Raw genomic sequence first — 27327 nt, 5'->3', positions numbered from 1 at the left:
CATGCACATGGTTACCTGTGTCCAAAACTGCGGTTTATTTTCCGCCAATGGCGTAGCATCAATACCTCTAAGAGGGATAGGATTTACCAACGGCTCAAGAACAAAACCACAGCGCTTGGAAAACGACAAATCCATAAGACTCAGGGCAGCACCTGAATCCACAAACGCCATAACAGGGTAGGAGGACAATGAGCAAATTAAAGTCACAGACAAAATAAACTTAGGTTGCAAATTACCAATGGCGACAGGACTAAAAACCCTAGTTAGGCGTTTAGAGCATGCTGATATAACATGTGTAGAATCACCACAGTAAAAACACAACCCATTCTGACGTCTATGATTTTTCCGTTCATTTCTAGTCTGAATTCTACCACATTGCATTAAATCAGGTGTTTGTTCAGACAACACCACCAGAGGATTCGCGGCTTTGCGCTCCCGCAAACGCCGGTCAATTTGAATAGCCAGCGCCATGGAATCATTCAGACCTGTAGGAATGGAGAAACCCACCATCACATTCTTAATGGCTTCAGAAAGGCCATTTCTGAAATTTGCGGCCAGAGCACACTCATTCCACTGAGTAAGCACGGACCATTTCCGAAATTTTTGGCAATACACTTCAGCTTCATCCTGACCCTGAGAAATAGCCAGCAAGGCTTTTTCTGCCTGAATTTCAAGATTGGGTTCCTCGTAAAGCAATCCGAGCGCCAGAAAAACGCATCAATATTTGCCAATGCCGGATCTCCTGGCGCTAGCGAGAAGGCCCAATCCTGAGGGTCGCCCCGTAAGAAAGAGATAACAATTTTTACTTGCTGAGCTGAGTCTCCAGATGAACGGGGTCTCAGAGATAGAAACAATTTACAATTATTCCTGAAATTCCTAAACTTACATCGGTCTCCAGAGAACAGTTCAGGAATAGGTATTTTAGGTTCAGACATTGGACTACTGGTAACAAAATCTTGTATGCCCTGCACACGAGCAGCAAGCTGATCCACACTTGTAATCAAAGTCTGGACATTCATGTCTGCAGCAAGCACAAGCCACTCAGAGGTAAAGGGGAGGAAAAAAGAGAGGAAAGAAAAAAAAAAAAAAAAAAAACTCAGACTTTCCTTTCTTGTAATCCCACTTCTGCAATGCATTAAACATTCAACCTTGGCCTGGCATACTGTTATGACCCCAATGGCAGAGGGTCTCAAAAATACATACCAAGTCTGCAAACACAAAAAACCAGCTCATAGGGCAGTGGTAACTGGGCTGACCATATATCTAATCCTAGCACCACAAAATGCAGCAGCCGGGGAACGTGCCTACGTTGGTTCTAGACGTCTCGCGCCAGCCGGAGAACTAACTAACCCTAGAAGGGAAAAGATAGACCTTTCTTGCCTCCAGAGAAAAGACCACAAAAGTTGGATACAAGCCCCCAACAAATAATAACGGTGAGGTAAGGAGAAAAGACAAACGTAAGAATGAACTAGATATTTAGCAAAGAGAGGCCCACTGACTAATAGCAGAATATAGTAAGATGACTTATATGGTCAGCAAAAACCCTATCAAAATTTCCACGCTGGATATTCAAGAACCCCCGAACCGTCTAACGGCCCGGGGGGAGAACACCAGCCCCCTAGAGCTTCCAGCAAAATAAGGAATCACATTTAGTACAAGCTGGACAAAAAATAAGAGCAAAGCAAATAACCAAAAAACAAGGAAGCAGGACTTAGCTTAATTTTGCAAGATCCAAGACCAGCAGACAGGAGCAAACAGAAAGGAACTGATTACAACGATGCCAGGCACAGGACTGAGAAACCAGGAAGTTTATATAGCAACACCCCTGGACTAACGACCCAGGTGAGTGCCAAGCTGAGGAAAGACAATCCCAGAGTCATATCACTAGTGACCACAAGAGGGAGCCAAAAAAGTCTAATTCACAACAGATAACACAGGATCCACCATTCACAATAGGTGATGTCACAGCTCACCTCCTCCTCCTCTTGTACAATGACTGATGATAACACCTCTATATACAGGAGATAACACAGAATCCAGCATTCACAATGGGTGATATCACAGCTCGCTTCCTCCTTTTTTGTACAATGACTGATAACTATTCTCTACTGTCTATAAAGGTTTAATTAATTCTGTTTTCATTGTAAGATACAAATAATATAAGCAAACTATTTTGACATGTAAGTGATGGAGAGTAATAAAGGAAATGAGGGATCTCTTACGCCCCACTTCTGAGAAAGGTACAAGAAGAACAACCAAATTTCTTTGATCATGGGTGCAGTACAGTGACTCATAGATATCAGCTATAAGCTGCCATGTGTGTACATGAGAAATAATGATCTCTGCTCATTATATGACTTGTATCCTGAATTCATTTTAACAATTTTATCATCTGTCGGCTTTATATCTAATTTTCAGTTGTCACTGAGCTACTAGATCAAGTCTAATTGTTATGAGGCTTAGAATGCCAAGAATGGAAGACTTTATGCAGCAGTACTGAGCAGTGTAGCTGTGAATCCAACTCTGGCCTGAGCTAAAATACTTGAAAGCAGGATCAGCTCTGCTCCTCCACCAATCTAAATAAACTTTATGAGGTTTTTGCTGTCAGTCCTTCTTGTCTTGTATTTCAGAGTGTATGAGTTCCTGAGGCAGATGGATTAGACAAAGTGGCTCATAAGTGGAGAAAGAAGTATATTTTTCTGGTAAAATATATTACAAACTTTCTTATATTCAGTTGTACTATCGATGTTTGATAACTTTGTTAAAACAACAGCCACCATTTACATATCAGCCCTGGCACCTGCTCGATGCCTGGTACAGGCGCTGTTTCTGTCGCTCCAGTGTAAATACTATGACTTTGGTTTCATTACAGTGGAATCTGACCTTGATATCGGTTCCCAGCGTCAGTTGTGTGTACTGTAATTATCAGGTATTCAGAAATTCAGATAAACATGTTATAAGGCAGCCAAATACTGAGTGCAACAAACGTCACTGGGTATGGAGTCTGAGACACGACGGTTGGCGGCTGCAACAATTTTAGAGTCAATGTTTGCTCATCTCACACCTGCTTTATTCTGCTAGTCAGTTTTGTTTCTTTGTGGCTTATCCACACTCACATTGATGGCTCCCACAGTGCCCATTACATATTGTTATGGCTCCATTGTACCCCTACTGACATGATCCCCCCACAGTGCCCCCTAAATATGTTGACCCAAAGTGTTCCCCATACAGTATGATGCCCCAACAGTGATCATTACATATGATGATGGCCCCCACAGTGCCCATTACATATTGTGATAGCTCCACAGTACCCCCACTCACATGATCCCCCACAGTGCCCCCTAAATATGGTGACCCAAAGTGCTTCCCATACAGTATGATGCCCCCACAGTGCCCATTACATATTGTGATGGCTCCACTCACATGATCCCCCCCCCCCACAGTGCCCCCCATATAGTATAATTATCCCACAGTACAGTGTCCCCATACAGTATAATGCCTCCACAGTACAGTACCTCCATAGTGCTACTACACATAACATGATGCTCCACAGTGCCCCCAGACAGTATAATTACCCCACAGCACAGTGTCCCCATACAGTATAAGGCCCCCACAGTACAGTATCCCCATGCAGTATAATGCCCCCACAGTACAGTGTCCCCCATACAGTATAATGCCCCCACAGTACAGTGTCCCCATACAGTATAAGGCCCCCACAGTACAGTGTCCCCATACAGTATAATGCCCCCACAGTACAGTGTTCCCATACAGTATAATGCCCCCACAGTACAGTGTATAATGCCCCCACAGTACAGTGTCCCCATACAGTATAATGCCCCCACTGTACAGTGTCCCCATACAGTATAATGTCCCCAAAGTAGTGTCCCCATGCAGTATAATGCCCCCACAGTACAGTGTCCCTATACAGTATAATGCCCCCACAGTACAGTGTCCCCATACAGTATAATGCCCCCACAGTACAGTGTCCCCATAGTGCTGCTACACATAGCATGATGCTCCACAGTGCCCCCAGACAGTATAATTACCCCACAGTACAGTGCCCCCAGACAGTATAATTACTCCACAGTACAGTGCCCCCATACAGTGTAATGTCCCCACAGCACCGTGCCCCCATAGTGCTAACACACAAAGTATGATTCCCCCACACTCTTCCCTCTAGTATATTGCCCCTTCACCCCACTCAGAATAGCACATCGGCTAAACAGTAATAATCCTCACCCACCCCATGCCCAGTGCTGTCACTATTTTGCCCTTCCATCGGGATACAAGAACCAGATTTGTATGTGGAATTAAACTAAAAAGCTGATGAACAGTGCGTTCATTTCATATTCGGAGGGTTTTTTCCAGTGTCCAAAAAAATGTTGTTTGTGTGATTTTTGGAGTTGTTAAAACAATAAATAAATAAACAAACAAAAAATGACAAAATCTGCAATATTAGTATCTAAATTGTAATGTTTCTCTTCTCGGTTTGCATTTATGTAACAGACAATGTGGCAATAACCTTTTACTGTTACAAGAACTTAGTGGAACTTCCCACCAGTTTCCTAGGATCGCCCGGAGACTGACACTTGTATCTGTTATTTTGGTACAACGAGTTAAATATATCCCATAGTTCTCGGCTCGGACTGATTCTACTTTCCATAGTGGAGATTCCAGAATGTGGGAAAAGTGCAGCTGTTTGATTAGCACATGCAGCTGTCGTGTAATGTGTGTCATAGGGACAGAAGAGAGGAGTGTCCGCCCAAGAAAGTAACCTGCAAGGCTCGTTTAACCACCGGACTGTGCATTTAGACGTAAACTCTGGTGGATAAAAGTAAGGCAGAAAGTGGAGACAAACTTCAAGAGGTAAGTGAGGTGACCTAGAAGAGACTGCAGGAGAGAGACACAGACTACTCTTCTCACTACTCTTCTCACTCCATCTATGGCTGGACGAAGCTGGCTATGAAGCATGGCTGGGTGGTTATACTTGAGGTTTGGTGGATAAAGATGGCATCTAAAGACATAATTTAGAATGAGAATTTTTTCAGTTGAGGGACAGTTGACAAGATGTGTAAAGAGTCTACAAATAAATCTGTATTTGCAAATCCTTCATTTTTTTATGGAACCAGTACCTGCCAACCTGGACAGTATAGATTACTATTATGTGCAACATTGTCTTTGCGATTTGCAGTTACAATTTATTACTATCTGTTACCAGCCATTTTAGATACAGGGTACTGCCATGGGGTCAATATCTACCCCTATGATCACTGCTTTATCTTATATATGTGAATGATGGAAGCATATCTCTGATGTGTTGCAATATGCAATGAAGCACAGAAATATTGCAAACAGATGGAAACATAAATAAAGATGATAGGCTACAACTGCATAATTTTACAGAAATGTTTTTCATTAATGAGCAGCTTTATGGTTTTCAAGCTTTGACTATTCAGAAGAGAGGCGGCATAGAGTTCCCATGACACATTGTATCCCTGCTGATCAGTGACTGTACAGCAGCAAGCGTGTCCTTGCAATGTACCCTCCAACCCCAGCTCTAAAAGAGAAAGAGCCATCAGAAAATGGTACAGTGTTTAAAGGGGATCTGTCACCAGGTTTCATAATACAAACTACATACACTATTAGATACATATCTTAGACTTAATGTAACTGGTGTATTTGCTGTGAAAATCCATGTCAGAATGGATGGGTATTCCAGTAATCCTTGTATTTGTAATAAACACCTTATTTAAATGTTCAGATGGTAAAACATTCATAAGGGATTGTACATCCTTTCTGGTGTAGATTTTCAAAGCATGTACACCAACATCATCAGGTCTGCAATATATATTTAATATTGTATTCAGTTTGCAATGTGCAATCTGGTGACAGATAAGATTGGAATCAAACCTGTATGTTAAACATTTAAAAGTAGAAATTCATTTTTAATTCTTCATGTCATCATCTACATAAAAATACTAAAATGTTGCAGTTTTATCCCTGGTCATCCATCCATAATAGATGATGTCATAGCTCACCTCCTCCTCCTGTACAAATGACTGATAACACCTCTATATACAGTAGATAACACAGGATCCACCATTCACAATAGATGATGTCACAGCTCACCTCCTCCTCCTGTACAATGACTGATAATACCTCTATGTAAAGTAGATAACACAGGATCCATAATCCACAATAGGTGTTGTCACAGCTCACCTCCTCCTCCTGTACAATGACTGATTACACCTCTCTATACAGTAGATAACACAGGATCCACCATTCACAATAGGTGATATCACAGCTCACCTCCTCCTCCTGTACAATGACTGATAACACCTCTATATACAGTAGATAACACAGGATCCACCATTCACAATAGGTGATGTCGCAGCTCACCTCATCCTCCTGTACAATGACTGATAACACCTCTACATACAGTAGATAACACAGGATCCACCATTCACAATAGGTGATGTCACAGCTCACCTCCTCCTCCTCCTGTACAATGACTGATAACACCTCTATATACAGTAGATAACACAGGATCCACCATTCACAATAGGTGATGTCACAGCTCACCTCCTCCTCCTGTACAATGACTGATAACACCTCTATATACAGTAGATAACACAGGATCCACCATTCACAATAGGTGATATCACAGCTCACCTCCTCCTGTACAATGACTGATAACACCTCTATATACAGTAGATAACACGGGATCCACCATTCACAATAGGTGATGTCACAGCTCACCTCCTCCTCCTGTACAATGACTGATAACATCTCTGTATACAGTAGATAACAGGATCCACCATTCACGATAGGTGATGTCACAGCTCACCTCCTCCTCCTCCTGTACAATGACTGATAACACCTTTATATACAGTAGATAACACAGGATCCACCATTCACAATAGGTGATGTCACAGCTCACCTCCTCCCCTTACTGTTGTACAATGACCTCTGCACAGTGTACACAGCATGCCCACAACATTGTCCTATAGAAGTGAATGAGTTAGAGCCTGTCTATTGATGTATATGGTCTATGTGGCTGCTGTATACCTCTATATACTATTAACATAAGCTCCGGAAAGATGGTGACTCCCATTAACATGTAAAGAAAATAATATAAAAATACTCCAAGCAGGAGATACATCTATTGATACAGCATAAAGCCGACAATTATGGCAATCCATTCCAGGATTATCTTCTACTCCTAATGATGACACTGATGATATCTGTGTTTCTCATGGTTTCGCCTCTCAGTTGCTGACTGTCCATAATGCAGAGGACCAAAGGATTCATCTGCTCATCAGTTTCATTTGCTGCTGCTGCTGATTTAGTAAAAAGGGTGATCCTTTGTCCTACTACAGACAGGGCAGAGGGGAGAGGCTCCTGCTGCAGCCAGTTGTCTTATGGCCACACACACAGCGGGAAGGAGGAGCATAGCTGAGCTCTTTAGTCTCAGAGAAGATTTCTTTATACATTCTCACCTTTATTGTCAAAGGTAGGGATTAAAGCAGCTGCAGCCAGTTGTCTTATGGCCACACACTGGGCAGGGAGGAAAGACATAGATGAGCTCCTGAATATCACAGAGGAAACGTCTTTACATATGTCTCAGTTTTAATGTAAAAGGAGGGGATTAAAGGAGGAATTTTCAGGGATTTTTTTTTACTTTTTAATGCATGTTCTATGTTTAACGCTGCTTTATTTATGACAATTGTTAAGGAAAATAAATAAGTTACTACAAACAGGGCAGAGGGGGGAGGCTCCTGCTGCAGGCAGTTGTCTTACGGCCACACACTGGGCAGGGAGGAAGGACATAGATGAGCTCCTGGGTATCACAGAGGAAACTTTTTTTTACATATTTCTCCGTTTTAATGAAAAAGGAGGGGATTAAAGGAGGAATTTTCAGGGATTTTTTTTTTACTTTTTAAAGCATTTTCTGTGTTTCGTGCTGCTGTATTTCTTACAATTGTTAAGGGAAATAAATCGGTGAAAACAGATGAATGATTAATCACAAGAAAATGTGTAAGCCTTTGGCTGGAAGAATGAAAGTGGAGCAGCATGAAGTGATCCGATTCTTAATGATTTATGCAGTAATTGGCAGCGGTTGTCATATACACCATAGCGAACGCTTCAGCCATTCTCCGGAGGTTCCTCCAGTATTTATAGGGTTAAGTAGTCCCACAGTCATCATCAAGGTTCTGCTGTCCTTCAGCTTCACACTAATCCTCAAGGTTCTCATTTTATTCCTACCACTGTCTTGGCCGCATGATCCGTGGTACTCCCTCCCTCTCTGAATGTTCCAGCACTGCTCTGGGCTCGAGTCCTCGTGGTAGCCGCCTGCCCAAATTTGCGTTTCTAGTCTGCGAGTCCTCACCACAATCTACTATTTATAGGATAAGTGCCAGGAAATCTGAGGTCTGTGGTAGCAAGAAGAACACAACACAGAAAAAGCCAGAGAGGCTCCAAGATAAGGGTCCTATGAAGAACGCAATGCATTTGTTACTGGACCAGTAAATCAACCATCAGAATATCACAATAAACCCTGAGCTCGAGGCCACCATTGCATATTATTATGAGAAAAACACTGCAAACAACATGGTGAAATAGCAGGTGAATAATTCCGGCCAACTCTACCAGGATGTCCAGAGGTTGTCAGGACTCATTGGAGATTAGGCAAATGTCCTGGGCACATACTGAGTTCTCCAAAAACAGTTTTGAAAGGTTTATTCCAGGAAAAGGGCTTGCCCCCACAGGGCAGGCAAGATAGACATGTGGAGGGCATGGAAGAGGCAAATAGGAGGCACCAAAGGGATATAGAGGGTATGGAAGTGGCACAGAGGAGGCATAAAAGAGATGTGGAGGGCATGGAAGAGGCACAAAGGAGGCATGGAAGAGGTGTGGAGGGCATGGAAGTGGAACAGGGAGGACAAGATAAAAGTGTGGAGGGCATGGAAGAGGCAAATAGTGGGCATGAAAGAGGTGTGGAGGGCATGGAAGAGGCACAGAGGAGTCATGAAAGAGATGTGGAGGGCATGGAAGAGGCACAGAGGAGACATGGAAGAGGTGTGGAGGGCATGGAAGAGGCACAGAGGAGACATGAAAGAAGTGTGGAGGGCATGGAAGAGGCACAGAGGATGCATGAAAGAGATGTGGAGGGCATGGAAGAGGCACAGAGGAGACATGAAAGAGGTGTGCAGGGCTTGGAAGAGGCACAGAGGAGGCATGAAAGAGGTGTGGAGGGCATGGAAGAGGCACAGAGGAGATATGAAAGAGGTGTGGAGGGCATGGAAGAGGCACAGAAGAGGGATGAAAGAGGTGTTGAGGGCATGAAAGAGGCACAGAGGAGGCATGAAAGAAGATGTGGAGTGCTTGGAAGAGGCACAGAGGAGGCATGAAAGAGGTGTGGAGGGCATGGAAGAGGCACAGAGGAGGCATGAAAACGATGTGGAGGGCATGGAAGATGCACAGAGGGGGCATGAAAGAGGTGTGGAGGGCTTGGAAGAGTCACAGAGGGGGCATGAAAGAGGTGTGGAGGGCTTGGAAGAGGCACAGAGGGGGCATGAAAGAAATGTGGAGGGCATGAAAGAGGCACAGAGGAGGCATGAAAGAGGAGTGGAGGGCATGGAAGTCGCAGAGAGGAAGCATGAAGGAGGTGTGGGTGCATGGTCAGAGAGAGGCATGGCGGTGGGGATAAGTTTGCATCGGAGCATGTAATGGCCAAGTTTAATGTGAACGTGAGATGTCCTTACATGTCTTCTTGAGGATAATTAGCAATAACGGGAATTGTTCCTTCCCCTGGATCAATGCTCCATTATTGTAGATTGAAAAGTTTTGTTGTTTTTTTACTTTTTCCTTCTCATTGTGTAACTTTGTAAACACCTTAATGATCTCCCGCTCTCCACGGCATTAAACATAAATGCTTGGCCAGGAGACCTCTAGATAGTAATAGACTGTGAGGGAAGGACCATGAAAGCTCCATTATGGATAGATCCAGCCTCTCCAATACACTTTAGTAATCATTAATGGTGACAAGCTATTACTGTCAGATGTTCATTAAAAAGTGGTTATGTCCGGAAGGAGTCTGAGGGTCTTGGGTGTCATGAATCCCAATGGCTAGGGATAGCAAGGGACAAGCAAAGTAATACAAAATATCGGACGAGCTCTAGGGTGATGGAACCTGGGCTGACCGCGGCCCTACGCCTGACAAACGCAACTAGAGATAGCCAGGGAGCGTGCCTACGTTGGTTCTAGACGCCACGCACCAGCCTAAGAGCTAACTAGTACTGCAGAGAAAATAAAGACCTCACTTGCCTCCAGAGGAATGAACCCCAAAAGGTATAGTTGCCCCCCACATGTATTGACGGTGAAATGAGAGGAAGGCACACACATAGAGATGATATATATAGGTTCAGCAAATTGAGGCCCGCTGTAAACTAGAAAGCAGAACGATACAAAAGGGGTCTGAGCGGTCAGCAAAAAACCCTAATCAAAAAACCATCCTGAGATTACAAGAACCCATGTGCCAACTCATGGCACATGGGGAGAACCTCAGTCCACTAGAGCTACCAGCTAGCATAGAGACATAATAAGCAAGCTGGACAAAAAACCAACAACTGAAAATCAGCACTTAGCTTATCCTGAAAGATCTGGGAGCAGGTAGGCAGGAACCAAACAGAGCACATCTGAATACATTGGTAGCCGGCAAGGGAATGACAGAAAGGCCAGGTAAAATAGGAACCACCCAGCCTCTGATGGACAGGTGGAAACCAAAGGCCGCAACCCACCAAAGTCACCCAGTACCAGCAGTAACCACCAGAGGGAGCCCACAAACAGAATCCACAACAGTACCCCCCCCTTGAGGAGGGGTCACCGAACCCTCACGAGAACCCCCAGGGCGATCAGGGTGAGCTCTATGGAAGGCGCGGACCAAATCAGTCGCATGAACATCGGAGGCGACCACCCAGGAATTATCCTCCTGACCATAACCCTTCTACTTAACCAAATACTGGAGTTTGCGTCTGGAAACACGAGAATCCAAGATCTTCTCAACAACATACTCCAATTCTCCCTCCACCAGCACCGGAGCAGGAGGCTCAACCGAAGGAACAACGGGCACCTCATACCTCCGCAACAACGACCGATGGAACACATTATGAATAGCAAACGATGCTGGGAGATCCAAACGAAAAGATACAGGGTTAAGAATCTCCGAGATCCTATAAGGACCGATGAACCGAGGCTTGAACTTAGGAGAAGAGACCTTCATAGGGACAAAACGAGAAGACAACCATACCAAATCCCCAACAAGAAGTCGGGGACCCACGCGGCGACGGCGATTAGCAAACTGCTGAGTCTTCTCCTGAGATAACTTCAAATTGTCCACCACCTGATTCCAAATCTGATGTAGCCTGTCCACCACCACGTCCACTCCAGGACAATCCGAAGACTCCACCTGACCAGAGGAAAAACGAGGATGAAACCCCGAATTACAAAAAAAAGGAGAGACCAACGTGGCAGAACTAGCCCGATTATTAAGAGCAAATTCGGCCAGTGGCAAAAAAGCAACCCAGTCATCTTGATCAGCAGAAACAAAACACCTCAAATAAGTCTCCAAGGTCTGATTAGTTCGCTCCGTCTGGCCATTCGTCTGAGGATGGAATGCAGACGAGAAAGACAAATCAATGCCCATCTTGGCACAAAACGTCCGCCAAAATCTAGACACAAACTGGGATCCCCTGTCAGAAACGATATTCTCCGGAATCCCATGCAAACGAACCACGTTCTGAAAAAATAAAGGGACCAACTCAGAGGAGGAAGGCAACCTAGGCAAGGGCACCAAATGAACCATCTTAGAAAAGCGGTCACACACATCCCAGATAACGGACATTTTCTGTGAAACCAGGAGATCAGAAATAAAATCCATGGAAATGTGCGTCCAAGGCCTCTTCGGGATGGGCAAGGATAACAACAACCCACTGGCCCGAGAACAGCAAGGCTTAGCTCGAGCACACACTTCACAAGACTGCACAAAGGTACGCACATCCCTAGACAAGGAAGGCCACCAAAAAGACCTGGCCACCAAGTCTCTAGTACCAAATATTCCAGGATGACCAGCCAACACAGAAGAATGGACCTCGGAGATGACTCTGCTGGTCCAATCATCCGGAACAAACAGTCTTTCTGGTGGACAACGATCCGGTTTATCCACCTGAAACTCCTGCAATGCACGTCGCAAGTCTGGGGATACGGCGGACAATATTACCCCATCCCTAAGGATACCAGTAGGCCCAGAGTCTCCAGGAGAGTCAGGCACAAAACTCCTGGAAAGAGCATCTGCCTTCACATTCTTTGAACCTGGCAGGTATGAAACCACGAAATTGAAACGAGAAAAAAACAACGACCAACGAGCCTGTCTAGGATTCAAACGCCTGGCAGACTCAAGGTAAATGAGATTCTTGTGATCAGTCAAGACCACCACACGATGTTTAGCACCCTCAAGCCAATGACGCCACTCCTCAAATGCCCACTTCATGGCCAAAAGCTCCCGATTACCCACATCATAATTGCGCTTGGCGGGCGAGAATTTTCTAGAGAAGAATGCACATGGCTTCATCACCGAGCCATTAGAACTTCTCTGTGACAAAACCGCCCCCGCTCCAATCTCGGAAGCATCAACCTCAACCTGAAAAGGAAGTGAAACATCTGGTTGACACAACACAGGAGCAGAAGAAAACCGGCGCTTAAGTTCCCGAAAGGCCTCCACGGCCGCAGGAGACCAATCAGCAACATCAGCACCCTTTTTAGTCAAATCAGTCAAAGGTTTAACAATACTGGAAAAATTAGCAATGAACCGACGATAAAAATTAGCAAACCCCAAGAACTTCTGAAGGCTCTTAACAGATGTAGGTTGTGTCCAGTCACAAATCGCCTGAACCTTGACGGGATCCATCTCAATAGTAGAAGGAGAAAAAATGTACCCCAAAAAAGAAATCTTCTGGACTCCGAAGACACACTTTGAGCCCTTCACAAACAGAGAATTGGCCCGCAGAACCTGAAACACCTTCCTGACCTGTAAAACATGAGACTCCCAGTCATCAGAAAACACCAAAATATCATCCAAATACACAATCATAAACTTATCCAGATATTCACGGAAAATATTGTGCATAAAGGACTGAAAGACTGACGGAGCATTGGAGAGTCCAAAAGGCATTACCAAATACTCAAAATGGCCCTCAGGCGTATTAAATGCGGTTTTCCACTCGTCACCCTGTTTTATCCGCACCAGATTATACGCACCGCGAAGATCTATCTTAGTGAACCACCTAGCCCCCTTAATGCGAGCAAACAAATCAGTCAATAATGGCAGTGGATACTGATATTTGACTGTAATCTTATTCAGAAGGCGATAATCTATACAAGGCCTCAGGGAACCATCTTTTTTTGCCACGAAAAAAAAAACCTGCTCCCAGAGGGGACGAAGATGGACGAATATGTCCCTTTTCCAAGGACTCCTTAATATAATTCCGCATAGCAGTATGCTCTGGCAGTGACAGATTAAATAAACGACCCTTAGGGAACTTACTGCCAGGAATCAATTCTATAGCACAGTCACAATCTCTATGAGGAGGGAGCGAATTGAGCTTAGGCTCCTCAAAAACATCCCTATAGTCAGACAAAAACGCAGGGATCTCAGAAGGAGTAGATGAAGCGATTGAAATCGGAGGTGCATCATCATGAACCCCCTGACATCCCCAGCTTAACACAGACATTGTTTTCCAGTCCAGGACAGGATTATGAGTTTGTAACCATGGCAGACCAAGCACTAGTACATCATGTAAATTATACAGTACAAGGAAGCGAATCACCTCCTGATGAACGGGAGTCATGCGCATGGTCACTTGTGTCCAATACTGCGGCTTATTCATAGCCAATGGAGTAGAGTCAATTCCCTTCAGAGGGATAGGAACTTCCAGAGGCTCCAGACTAAAACCACAGCGTTTAGCAAATGACCAATCCATAAGACTCAGGGCAGCGCCTGAATCCACATAGGCATCGACGGAAATGGAAGACAGTGAAAAAATCAGAGTCACAGACAAAATGAACTTAGGCTGCAGAGTACCAATGGCAAAAGATTTATCAACCCTTTTTGTGCGTTTAGAGCATGCTGATATAACATGAGCTGAATCACCACAATAAAAACACAATCCATTTTTCCGCCTATAATTTTGCCGTTCACTTCTGGACTGAATTCTATCACATTGCATAGTCTCAGGTGCCTGTTCAGAAGACACCGCCAAGTGGTGCACGGGTTTGCGCTCCCGTAAACGCCGATCAATCTGAATGGCCATAGCCATCGACTCATTCAGACCTGTAGGCGTAGGGAACCCCACCATAATATCCTTAATGGCCTCGGAAAGACCATTTCTGAAGTTTGCAGCCAGGGCGCACTCGTTCCACTGAGTAAGCACCGACCATTTCCGAAATTTTTGACAATATATTTCCGCTTCATCATGCCCCTGAGAGAGGGCTAATAAAGCCTTTTCAGCCTGAATCTCCAGGTTGGGTTCCTCATAGAGCAATCCCAATGCCAGAAAAAACGCATCCACATTGAGCAATGCAGGATCCCCTGGTGCCAATGCAAATGCCCAATTCTGAGGGTCGCCCCGCAGGAAAGATATTACAATCTTGACCTGTTGAGCAGGGTCTCCAGAGGAGCGAGACTTTAAAGAAAGAAACAATTTACAATTGTTCCTGAAATTCAGGAAGGTAGATCTATCTCCAGAAAAGAACTCTGGAATAGGAATTCTAGGTTCAGACATGGGAGTGTGAACAACAAAATCCTGTATGTTTTGAACTTTTGCCGCGAGATTACTCAGGCTGGAAGCCAAACTCTGGACATCCATGTTAAACAGCTAATATCAGAGCCATTCAAGGGTTAAGAGGAGGTAAGAAGCAGCTAGACAGCAATTAAGGGCTAGGCAGCAAAACTCTGAAGGAAAAAAAAAAAAAATTTCCCTTAAACACTTCTTTTTCTCCTGCTTCAGCCCAAACAATTAACACTTTGTGGGCCGGCTATACTGTCATGAATCCCAATGGCTAGGGATAGCAAGGGACAAGCAAAGTAATACAAAATATCGGACGAGCTCTAGGGTGATGGAACCTGGGCTGACCGCTGCCCTACGCCTGACAAACGCAACTAGAGATAGCCAGGGAGCGTGCCTACGTTGGTTCTAGACGCCACGCACCAGCCTAAGAGCTAACTAGTACTGCAGAGAAAATAAAGACCTCACTTGCCTCCAGAGGAATGAACCCCAAAAGGTATAGTTGCCCCCCACATGTATTGACGGTGAAATGAGAGGAAGGCACACACATAGAGATGATATATATAGGTTCAGCAAATTGAGGCCCGCTGTAAACTAGAAAGCAGAACGATACAAAAGGGGTCTGAGCGGTCAGCAAAAAACCCTAATCAAAAAACCATCCTGAGATTACAAGAACCCATGTGCCAACTCATGGCACATGGGGAGAACCTCAGTCCACTAGAGCTACCAGCTAGCATAGAGACATAATAAGCAAGCTGGACAAAAAACCAACAACTGAAAATCAGCACTTAGCTTATCCTGAAAGATCTGGGAGCAGGTAGGCAGGAACCAAACAGAGCACATCTGAATACATTGGTAGCCGGCAAGGGAATGACAGAAAGGCCAGGTAAAATAGGAACCACCCAGCCTCTGATGGACAGGTGGAAACCAAAGGCCGCAACCCACCAAAGTCACCCAGTACCAGCAGTAACCACCAGAGGGAGCCCACAAACAGAATCCACAACACTTGGGGTGTGGTGGTCCCTCGGTGGTGGAAGCTCTTCTGCAGATGCCCATTTTGCCCTCTATACAATCTGGTCTTGGCTTGCAGTGTAAATATAATGTAGTCTTTGTTGGATTTTTCCATTCCAAGGCAAACAACTTTCACACCCATGACAGGAACAATGAAGGCTGGGAACAATTAATAATACATTCAGTGAGAACATGACAGGTTCTATTTTTGCCGAGGTGCAACCGGAGGTGAGCAGTGAATCCCGTAAGTGTAAAAGTGTCACAACACCCTCAGAGTTTGCATTTTTAGATCTTGTTTTATTTTTAGAACCCCTATCCTTATTCGCATCTCTCGAGGTCTAATGTGAACACCAACCCATCCAGGACAAGAGCAGGATCTTCAGCCATTGCACCGTCCAAATAGATTCATAATAATGACCGTTACCAGAATAGAAAGATGTCCTTTATATCTGACAAAGGTTTCTACTAATGGCTGAGTGGATGACGTGTATTGTGATACTGTAGCACCGGCATCGCTACATGCTTCTTCCCTCACCTGCAGGGTCACTAAATCACCACCCGGCCCCTGTCACACACTTGCTCCTCCTCCAGCTGCTGCCCGGGGTCTGTGCACCACTCGCCGATCTGTGCCATCTTAAAGTGTCCCCAGCCAGTGGCTGGAAGACATTTATTATTTAAGGCACCTCCTCCTGAATGGAGGTGCCTGAGCAATGTGTCAAGTCAGTTGTCTCATCCCCAGTATATGCCAGTCACTTTACCTGTCCTGTACCTATCTGCCCGTAGTTGCTTTGAGTCCCTATATTTCAGCCATGCCTACCTGTACCAACCTGCCTGTATATGAGCCATGACCACTTGCACCAACCTGCCTGTATATCAGCCATGACCACCTGCACCAACCTGCCTGTGTCACAGCCATGACCACCTGCACCAACCTGCCTGTATATCAGACATGACCACCTGCACCAACCTGCCTGTATATCAGCCATGACCACCTGCACCAACCTGCCTGTATATCAACCATGCCTGCCTGCAAAAGCCTGCCTGTATATCAGCTGTGCCCGCCAGCACTTGCCTGCCTGTATATCAGCTGTGCCCACCTGCACCAACTTGTTTATCAGCTTTGCCTGCCTGAACAAGCCTGCCCATATATCAGCTGTGCCCACCTGCGCCAACTTGTATATCAGCTTTGCCTGCCTGCACAAGCTTGCCAGTATATCAAACATGCCCACCAGCACCTGCCTGCCTGTATATTAGACTTGCCCACCTGCACCAGCATGTCTGTATACCAGTTGAACCTTCCTGTACATGCTGTGCCAGTCTGTATACCAGCTGTACCTGTCTACACCTGCTGTGCCTCCCAGTATTACTGTTGTGCCGATGAACCGAGGCTTGAACTTAGGAGAAGAGACCTTCATAGGGACAAAACGAGAAGACAACCATACCAAATCCCCAACAAGAAGTCGGGGACCCACGCGGCGATGGCGATTAGCAAACTGCTGAGTCTTCTCCTGAGATAACTTCAAATTGTCCACCACCTGATTCCAAATCTGATGTAGCCTGTCCACCACCACGTCCACTCCAGGACAATCCGAAGACTCCACCTGACCAGAGGAAAAACGAGGATGAAACCCCGAATTACAAAAAAAAGGAGAGACCAACGTGGCAGAACTAGCCCGATTATTAAGAGCAAATTCGGCCAGTGGCAAAAAAGCAACCCAGTCATCTTGATCAGCAGAAACAAAACACCTCAAATAAGTCTCCAAGGTCTGATTAGTTCGCTCCGTCTGGCCATTCGTCTGAGGATGGAATGCAGACGAGAAAGACAAATCAATGCCCATCTTGGCACAAAACGTCCGCCAAAATCTAGACACAAACTGGGATCCCCTGTCAGAAACGATATTCTCCGGAATCCCATGCAAACGAACCACGTTCTGAAAAAATAAAGGGACCAACTCAGAGGAGGAAGGCAACCTAGGCAAGGGCACCAAATGAACCATCTTAGAAAAGCGGTCACACACATCCCAGATAACGGACATTTTCTGTGAAACCGGGAGATCAGAAATAAAATCCATGGAAATGTGCGTCCAAGGCCTCTTCGGGATGGGCAAGGATAACAACAACCCACTGGCCCGAGAACAGCAAGGCTTAGCTCGAGCACACACTTCACAAGACTGCACAAAGGTACGCACATCCCTAGACAAGGAAGGCCACCAAAAAGACCTGGCCACCAAGTCTCTAGTACCAAATATTCCAGGATGACCAGCCAACACAGAAGAATGGACCTCGGAGATGACTCTGCTGGTCCAATCATCCGGAACAAACAGTCTTTCTGGTGGACAACGATCCGGTTTATCCACCTGAAACTCCTGCAATGCACGTCGCAAGTCTGGGGATACGGCGGACAATATTACCCCATCCCTAAGGATACCAGTAGGCCCAGAGTCTCCAGGAGAGTCAGGCACAAAACTCCTGGAAAGAGCATCTGCCTTCACATTCTTTGAACCTGGCAGGTATGAAACCACGAAATTGAAACGAGAAAAAAACAACGACCAACGAGCCTGTCTAGGATTCAAACGCCTGGCAGACTCAAGGTAAATGAGATTCTTGTGATCAGTCAAGACCACCACACGATGTTTAGCACCCTCAAGCCAATGACGCCACTCCTCAAATGCCCACTTCATGGCCAAAAGCTCCCGATTACCCACATCATAATTGCGCTTGGCGGGCGAGAATTTTCTAGAGAAGAATGCACATGGCTTCATCACCGAGCCATTAGAACTTCTCTGTGACAAAACCGCCCCCGCTCCAATCTCGGAAGCATCAACCTCAACCTGAAAAGGAAGTGAAACATCTGGTTGACACAACACAGGAGCAGAAGAAAACCGGCGCTTAAGTTCCCGAAAGGCCTCCACGGCCGCAGGAGACCAATCAGCAACATCAGCACCCTTTTTAGTCAAATCAGTCAAAGGTTTAACAATACTGGAAAAATTAGCAATGAACCGACGATAAAAATTAGCAAACCCCAAGAACTTCTGAAGGCTCTTAACAGATGTAGGTTGTGTCCAGTCACAAATCGCCTGAACCTTGACGGGATCCATCTCAATAGTAGAAGGAGAAAAAATGTACCCCAAAAAAGAAATCTTCTGGACTCCGAAGACACACTTTGAGCCCTTCACAAACAGAGAATTGGCCCGCAGAACCTGAAACACCTTCCTGACCTGTAAAACATGAGACTCCCAGTCATCAGAAAACACCAAAATATCATCCAAATACACAATCATAAACTTATCCAGATATTCACGGAAAATATTGTGCATAAAGGACTGAAAGACTGACGGAGCATTGGAGAGTCCAAAAGGCATTACCAAATACTCAAAATGGCCCTCAGGCGTATTAAATGCGGTTTTCCACTCGTCACCCTGTTTTATCCGCACCAGATTATACGCACCGCGAAGATCTATCTTAGTGAACCACCTAGCCCCCTTAATGCGAGCAAACAAATCAGTCAATAATGGCAGTGGATACTGATATTTGACTGTAATCTTATTCAGAAGGCGATAATCTATACAAGGCCTCAGGGAACCATCTTTTTTTGCCACGAAAAAAAAAACCTGCTCCCAGAGGGGACGAAGATGGACGAATATGTCCCTTTTCCAAGGACTCCTTAATATAATTCCGCATAGCAGTATGCTCTGGCAGTGACAGATTAAATAAACGACCCTTAGGGAACTTACTGCCAGGAATCAATTCTATAGCACAGTCACAATCTCTATGAGGAGGGAGCGAATTGAGCTTAGGCTCCTCAAAAACATCCCTATAGTCAGACAAAAACGCAGGGATCTCAGAAGGAGTAGATGAAGCGATTGAAATCGGAGGTGCATCATCATGAACCCCCTGACATCCCCAGCTTAACACAGACATTGTTTTCCAGTCCAGGACAGGATTATGAGTTTGTAACCATGGCAGACCAAGCACTAGTACATCATGTAAATTATACAGTACAAGGAAGCGAATCACCTCCTGATGAACGGGAGTCATGCGCATGGTCACTTGTGTCCAATACTGCGGCTTATTCATAGCCAATGGAGTAGAGTCAATTCCCTTCAGAGGGATAGGAACTTCCAGAGGCTCCAGACTAAAACCACAGCGTTTAGCAAATGACCAATCCATAAGACTCAGGGCAGCGCCTGAATCCACATAGGCATCGACGGAAATGGAAGACAGTGAAAAAATCAGAGTCACAGACAAAATGAACTTAGGCTGCAGAGTACCAATGGCAAAAGATTTATCAACCCTTTTTGTGCGTTTAGAGCATGCTGATATAACATGAGCTGAATCACCACAATAAAAACACAATCCATTTTTCCGCCTATAATTTTGCCGTTCACTTCTGGACTGAATTCTATCACATTGCATAGTCTCAGGTGCCTGTTCAGAAGACACCGCCAAGTGGTGCACGGGTTTGCGCTCCCGTAAACGCCGATCAATCTGAATGGCCATAGCCATCGACTCATTCAGACCTGTAGGCGTAGGGAACCCCACCATAATATCCTTAATGGCCTCGGAAAGACCATTTCTGAAGTTTGCAGCCAGGGCGCACTCGTTCCACTGAGTAAGCACCGACCATTTCCGAAATTTTTGACAATATATTTCCGCTTCATCATGCCCCTGAGAGAGGGCTAATAAAGCCTTTTCAGCCTGAATCTCCAGGTTGGGTTCCTCATAGAGCAATCCCAATGCCAGAAAAAACGCATCCACATTGAGCAATGCAGGATCCCCTGGTGCCAATGCAAATGCCCAATTCTGAGGGTCGCCCCGCAGGAAAGATATTACAATCTTGACCTGTTGAGCAGGGTTTCCAGAGGAGCGAGACTTTAAAGAAAGAAACAATTTACAATTGTTCCTGAAATTCAGGAAGGTAGATCTATCTCCAGAAAAGAACTCTGGAATAGGAATTCTAGGTTCAGACATGGGAGTGTGAACAACAAAATCCTGTATGTTTTGAACTTTTGCCGCGAGATTACTCAGGCTGGAAGCCAAACTCTGGACATCCATGTTAAACAGCTAATATCAGAGCCATTCAAGGGTTAAGAGGAGGTAAGAAGCAGCTAGACAGCAATTAAGGGCTAGGCAGCAAAACTCTGAAGGAAAAAAAAAAAAAATTTCCCTTAAACACTTCTTTTTCTCCTGCTTCAGCCCAAACAATTAACACTTTGTGGGCCGGCTATACTGTCATGAATCCCAATGGCTAGGGATAGCAAGGGACAAGCAAAGTAATACAAAATATCGGACGAGCTCTAGGGTGATGGAACCTGGGCTGACCGCTGCCCTACGCCTGACAAACGCAACTAGAGATAGCCAGGGAGCGTGCCTACGTTGGTTCTAGACGCCACGCACCAGCCTAAGAGCTAACTAGTACTGCAGAGAAAATAAAGACCTCACTTGCCTCCAGAGGAATGAACCCCAAAAGGTATAGTTGCCCCCCACATGTATTGACGGTGAAATGAGAGGAAGGCACACACATAGAGATGATATATATAGGTTCAGCAAATTGAGGCCCGCTGTAAACTAGAAAGCAGAACGATACAAAAGGGGTCTGAGCGGTCAGCAAAAAACCCTAATCAAAAAACCATCCTGAGATTACAAGAACCCATGTGCCAACTCATGGCACATGGGGAGAACCTCAGTCCACTAGAGCTACCAGCTAGCATAGAGACATAATAAGCAAGCTGGACAAAAAACCAACAACTGAAAATCAGCACTTAGCTTATCCTGAAAGATCTGGGAGCAGGTAGGCAGGAACCAAACAGAGCACATCTGAATACATTGGTAGCCGGCAAGGGAATGACAGAAAGGCCAGGTAAAATAGGAACCACCCAGCCTCTGATGGACAGGTGGAAACCAAAGGCCGCAACCCACCAAAGTCACCCAGTACCAGCAGTAACCACCAGAGGGAGCCCACAAACAGAATCCACAACACTTGGGGTGTGGTGGTCCCTCGGTGGTGGAAGCTCTTCTGCAGATGCCCATTTTGCCCTCTATACAATCTGGTCTTGGCTTGCAGTGTAAATATAATGTAGTCTTTGTTGGATTTTTCCATTCCAAGGCAAACAACTTTCACACCCATGACAGGAACAATGAAGGCTGGGAACAATTAATAATACATTCAGTGAGAACATGACAGGTTCTATTTTTGCCGAGGTGCAACCGGAGGTGAGCAGTGAATCCCGTAAGTGTAAAAGTGTCACAACACCCTCAGAGTTTGCATTTTTAGATCTTGTTTTATTTTTAGAACCCCTATCCTTATTCGCATCTCTCGAGGTCTAATGTGAACACCAACCCATCCAGGACAAGAGCAGGATCTTCAGCCATTGCACCGTCCAAATAGATTCATAATAATGACCGTTACCAGAATAGAAAGATGTCCTTTATATCTGACAAAGGTTTCTACTAATGGCTGAGTGGATGACGTGTATTGTGATACTGTAGCACCGGCATCACTACATGCTTCTTCCCTCACCTGCAGGGTCACTAAATCACCACCCGGCCCCTGTCACACACTTGCTCCTCCTCCAGCTGCTGCCCGGGGTCTGTGCACCACTCGCCGATCTGTGCCATCTTAAAGTGTCCCCAGCCAGTGGCTGGAAGACATTTATTATTTAAGGCACCTCCTCCTGAATGGAGGTGCCTGAGCAATGTGTCAAGTCAGTTGTCTCATCCCCAGTATATGCCAGTCACTTTACCTGTCCTGTACCTATCTGCCCGTAGTTGCTTTGAGTCCCTATATTTCAGCCATGCCCACCTGTACCAACCTGCCTGTATATGAGCCATGACCACTTGCACCAACCTGCCTGTATATCAGCCATGACCACCTGCACCAACCTGCCTGTGTCACAGCCATGACCACCTGCACCAACCTGCCTGTATATCAGACATGACCACCTGCACCAACCTGCTTGTATATCAGCCATGACCACCTGCACCAACCTGCCTGTATATCAACCATGCCTGCCTGCAAAAGCCTGCCTGTATATCAGCTGTGCCCGCCAGCACTTGCCTGCCTGTATATCAGCTGTGCCCACCTGCACCAACTTGTTTATCAGCTTTGCCTGCCTGAACAAGCCTGCCCATATATCAGCTGTGCCCACCTGCGCCAACTTGTATATCAGCTTTGCCTGCCTGCACAAGCTTGCCAGTATATCAAACATGCCCACCAGCACCTGCCTGCCTGTATATTAGACTTGCCCACCTGCACCAGCATGTCTGTATACCAGTTGAACCTTCCTGTACATGCTGTGCCAGTCTGTATACCAGCTGTACCTGTCTACACCTGCTGTGCCTCCCAGTATTACTGTTGTGCCTGCCTGTACTTATACAGCCCATCTGGTCTTGGCAGTTCCTTCTACCTGCCCCTTTGGGGGTCCAAGGTCTGTCCCAGAATAACACCTCACGTCCATTGGGAGCCAAGTCTAACCCCACCATCAGGGCTATAGCGAAAGTCAGGTGCAAACGCTGGTCAAAATTGTGCCTGACACAAGAACTGGCATTATTGACTTGTCTGCTTTTGTCGTCCTCGTCCAACACCATGCAGATTCACAGATGCTCTCTGTCCAACTCGGCAGCCAAGTTGTTGTACATCAAATCCCAGACTAGACACCAAAATGAATTTAGGCCTCAGAGAAGACCCTTCAATGCTGACTTTGGGGAACCAAAGCTGTGAATGATAGGATTGTTAGAGGAGCAATCTGGAGAACATACTCTGGCAAAGTTTTTACTGGAAACCATGTGTTGATCCATGCCCAGTATAGTGTCACTACACAGGGAAAATCAGAGGTGCACAGGCTCAATGCAGCCAAAATATGGGAACATAGCCATTTGTAAAGATTGTAAAGATGCATTATAATTGGCATAGCCGTTGTATTACATAGCGGTCAGGGTTAATTGAAGTCGCCAACTGATTGTCATGTTTAACATGCTGCAAGGCAAGTCTAATTATGCTGAGAACCAGATCTTAATGCTGTAGGGCATTTATGTCAGTAAGCTGCCTGTAAAGCCCTGGAAAATTGTAATGCTGGTGGATATCTATTGATGTCAGTAAGCTGCCTGTAAAGTCCTTAAAAAATGTAAAATTGGAGGACAACTAGTAATGTCAGTAAGCTGCCTGTAAAGCCATGAAAAATGTAATTCTTTAGGATATCTATTGATGTCATAAGATACTTGTAAAGCCATGAAAAAATGTAATGATTGAGGATATCTATTGATGTCAGTAGGATGCCTGTAAAGCCGTGAAAAAATGTAATTCTTTAGGATATCTATTGATGTCAGTAAGATGCCTGTAAAACCCTGGTAAAATGTAATGCTGGAGGATATCTATCAATGTCAGTAAGCTGCCTGAAAAGCCCTGAAAAGAATGTAATGCTGGAGCATATCTATTGATGTCAGTTAGATTGATTCTTAGGAATGTTTCACAAATAACATAGCGGGAATCTATCAGTCGATGCAACTTCTGTGTCTTCTGTACTATTGTAGATAGGACATAGGGGGAGGCTTCTGCTTCAGCCCATTATCTTACAGTCACCTCAGTTAAGGCTGAGTCACACATAACGATATCGTTAACGATATCGTTGCAACGTCACGCTTTTGGTGACGTAGCAACGATCCCGCTAACGATCTCGTTATGTGTGACAGCGACCAACGATCAGGCCCCTGCTGGGAGATCGTTGGTCGATGGGAATGATCAGGACCATTTTTTTGTCGCTGATCACCCGCTGTCACCCGCTGGATCGGCGTGTGTGACGCCGATCCAGCAATGTGTTCACTTGTAACCAGGGTAAATATTGGGTTACTAAGAGCAGGGCCGCGCTTAGTAACCCGATATTTACCCTGGTTACCATTGTAAAAGTTAAAAAAAACCAGTACATACTCACATTCTGATGTCTGTCACGTCCCCCGACGTCCACAGGGTTAAAACTGCTTTCGGCAGGAGCGCTGGTAATGCACGCACTGCTGCCGAGAGCTTCCCTGCACTGACTGTGTCAGCGCCGGCCGTAAAGCAGAGCACAGCGGTGACGTCACCGCTGTTACTGCCGGCGCTGAACCCTGTGGACGCCGGCGGGGGACGTGACAGACATCAGAATGTGAGTATGTAGTGTTTTGGTTTTTTTTACTTTTACAATGGTAACCAGGGTAAATATCGGGTTACTAAGCGCGGCCCTGCACTTAGTAACCCGAAGTTTACCCTGGTTACCCGGGTGTTGCAGGGGGACTTCGGCATCGTTGAAGACAGTTTCAACGATGCCGAAGTCGTTCCCCTGATCGTTGGTCGCTGGAGAGAGCTGTCTGTGTGACAGCTCCCCAGCGACCACACAACGACTTACCAACGATCACGGCCAGGTCGTATTGCTGGTCGTGATCGTTGGTAAGTCGTTTAGTGTAACGGTACCTTAAGGAGGAGGAGTGGACATGGCTAAAATTCTTAGCCACACAGAGTGGGTTTTCTTGAAATCCTGCAGAGAACTAAGGTGTAGTGTCCACGTTCAGGAAACGCTGCGTGTTTGACACTGCGTAGAGCAGCAGTGTCAGACCCGCAGCGTCCAGATGTTACAGCATAGTGGAGGGGATTTCATGAAATCCCGTCTCCACTATGCATTAAAAGACGCATGCGGCAGACCCGCGGAAACGGACATGCGGTGCGTCTTTTCAGAACGCAGCATGTCTGTTTACAGTGCGGCGACGCTCCGTCGCCACGCCGTAAATTTCCCATAGATAATCATTAGATGCGGTAAAACCTCATCTAATGATTAGTGAAATGTGTAGAAACTGCGTTAATGCAGATTACGACTCATGTCTGCCAGCTCACCTGTCCCGCCACCGGAAGCCCCGCATCCACTGCAGTTTTCGCGGTAAGATAAGTTCTCGCGATACCTTAGCTTACCATGAGAACTGCCGTGCACGTGACCGGGGGTTATCTCCGGTCACACTAGGCTGGTTCTCACGGTCAGCTGACCGTGAGTGCTAGAATGTAGGTGATCGCTGGGGAGTTATCTCCAGCGATCATCTACAAGCTCTGCTATGTCTGGATGTCAGGCATCCAGATGTAGCAGAGCTGGAATCGTCGTGAGACACTCATTATGGGATATCTGCGGACAGGGAGTAAGAATTTGGTTTGTTTTTGTTTTTTGCTTTTTTGCAGGATGAGGGTCTTCAAGAGGATTGAGCCTACAATAAAGATATGGTCAAAAAGTGTGCGTAATCATTTCATTAAAATACTTTTTTCTAGTGTCTGTTTTATTTACACTTTACTAGGATTAATAATGGATAGGCGTCTTATTGATGCCTCGCCATTATTAACCGGGCTTAATGTCATGTCACCTAAGGTGTCATTAACCCCTTATTACCCCATATCCCACCGCTACTCGGGAGTGGGAAGAGAGGGGCTAAGCGCCGGAATTGGCCCGCAGCCTTTCTGGCTATAAGTTATAGGGGGACCCCACATCATTTTTTGGGGGGTTCCCCCTATGTTTATAGCCAGTAAAGGCTACGCAGACAGCTGTGGGCTGATATTCATAGCCTGGGAAGCTCCATGGGTATTAACCCCTTCCCAGGCTACAAATATCAGTCCCCCAGTCGCTGGCTTTCCTTCTCTGGAGCAGAAAATTGCGCGGGAGCCCACGCCATTTTTTTTAATTTTAAATTAAACATATTGCATTTAAGGCCAGGGTCAATACCCGGCACTGCCGCCGGCACTCAGGACCGGAGCGTTCAGCTGCATAGAAATACATGCAACCACACACTCCGGTCCCGAGTGCCCGCGGCAGTGCCATTTATTAAGATACGAGACTTGTCCGAGTTTCTCGCATGTGTGATCCATCTATCATATCTACCGTATCTATCGTATCCATCCATCTATCGTATCCATCTATCTATCTATCTATCATATCTATCATATCTATCGTATCTATCTATTAATCTATTATCTATTTATCTATTATCTATCGATATATCAATATCTAGATAGATATATTTATAGATAGATACATCAGTAGATAATAGATAGATATATTGATAGATAGATACCATAGATAAATACGATAGATAGATACAATAGACAGATATGATAGATAGATAGATAGATAGATAGATAGATAGATAGATAGATAGATAGATAGATAGATAGATAGATACAATAGATGGATACCATAGATGGATATGATAGATAGATATGATAGATAGATAGATAGATAGATATGATAGATAGATAGATAGATAGATAGATAGATAGATAGATAGATAGATAGATAGATAGATAGATAGATACAATAGATGGATACCATAGATGGATATGATAGATAGATATGATAGATAGATAGATAGATAGATAGATAGATAGATAGATAGATAGATAGATAGATAGATATGATAGATAGATAGATAGATAGATAGATAGATAGATAGATAGATAGATAGATAGATAGAT

The 27327-nt window shown here is 45.3% G+C and overlaps 1 protein-coding gene across 1 annotated transcript in view; it reads left to right on the top strand.

Annotated features, from left to right (window-relative positions):
• The first annotated feature begins 4717 nt into the window (after nucleotides 1–4717).
• Nucleotides 4718–27327, top strand: part of FXYD6 (FXYD domain containing ion transport regulator 6) — a 102128-nt gene continuing 79518 nt past the window's right edge. The window contains exon 1 of the mRNA XM_077249919.1: nucleotides 4718–4866. The gene's annotated coding sequence lies outside the window, so the exon portion shown is untranslated. The remainder of the gene's footprint in view (nucleotides 4867–27327) is intronic.

This window comes from Ranitomeya variabilis, chromosome 4, assembly GCF_051348905.1.
Source record: "Ranitomeya variabilis isolate aRanVar5 chromosome 4, aRanVar5.hap1, whole genome shotgun sequence".
Taxonomy (NCBI): Eukaryota; Metazoa; Chordata; class Amphibia; order Anura; family Dendrobatidae; genus Ranitomeya; species Ranitomeya variabilis.
The sequence above is the reverse complement of the archived record's forward strand: the minus strand, read 5'-3'. Positions and strand labels throughout refer to the sequence as shown.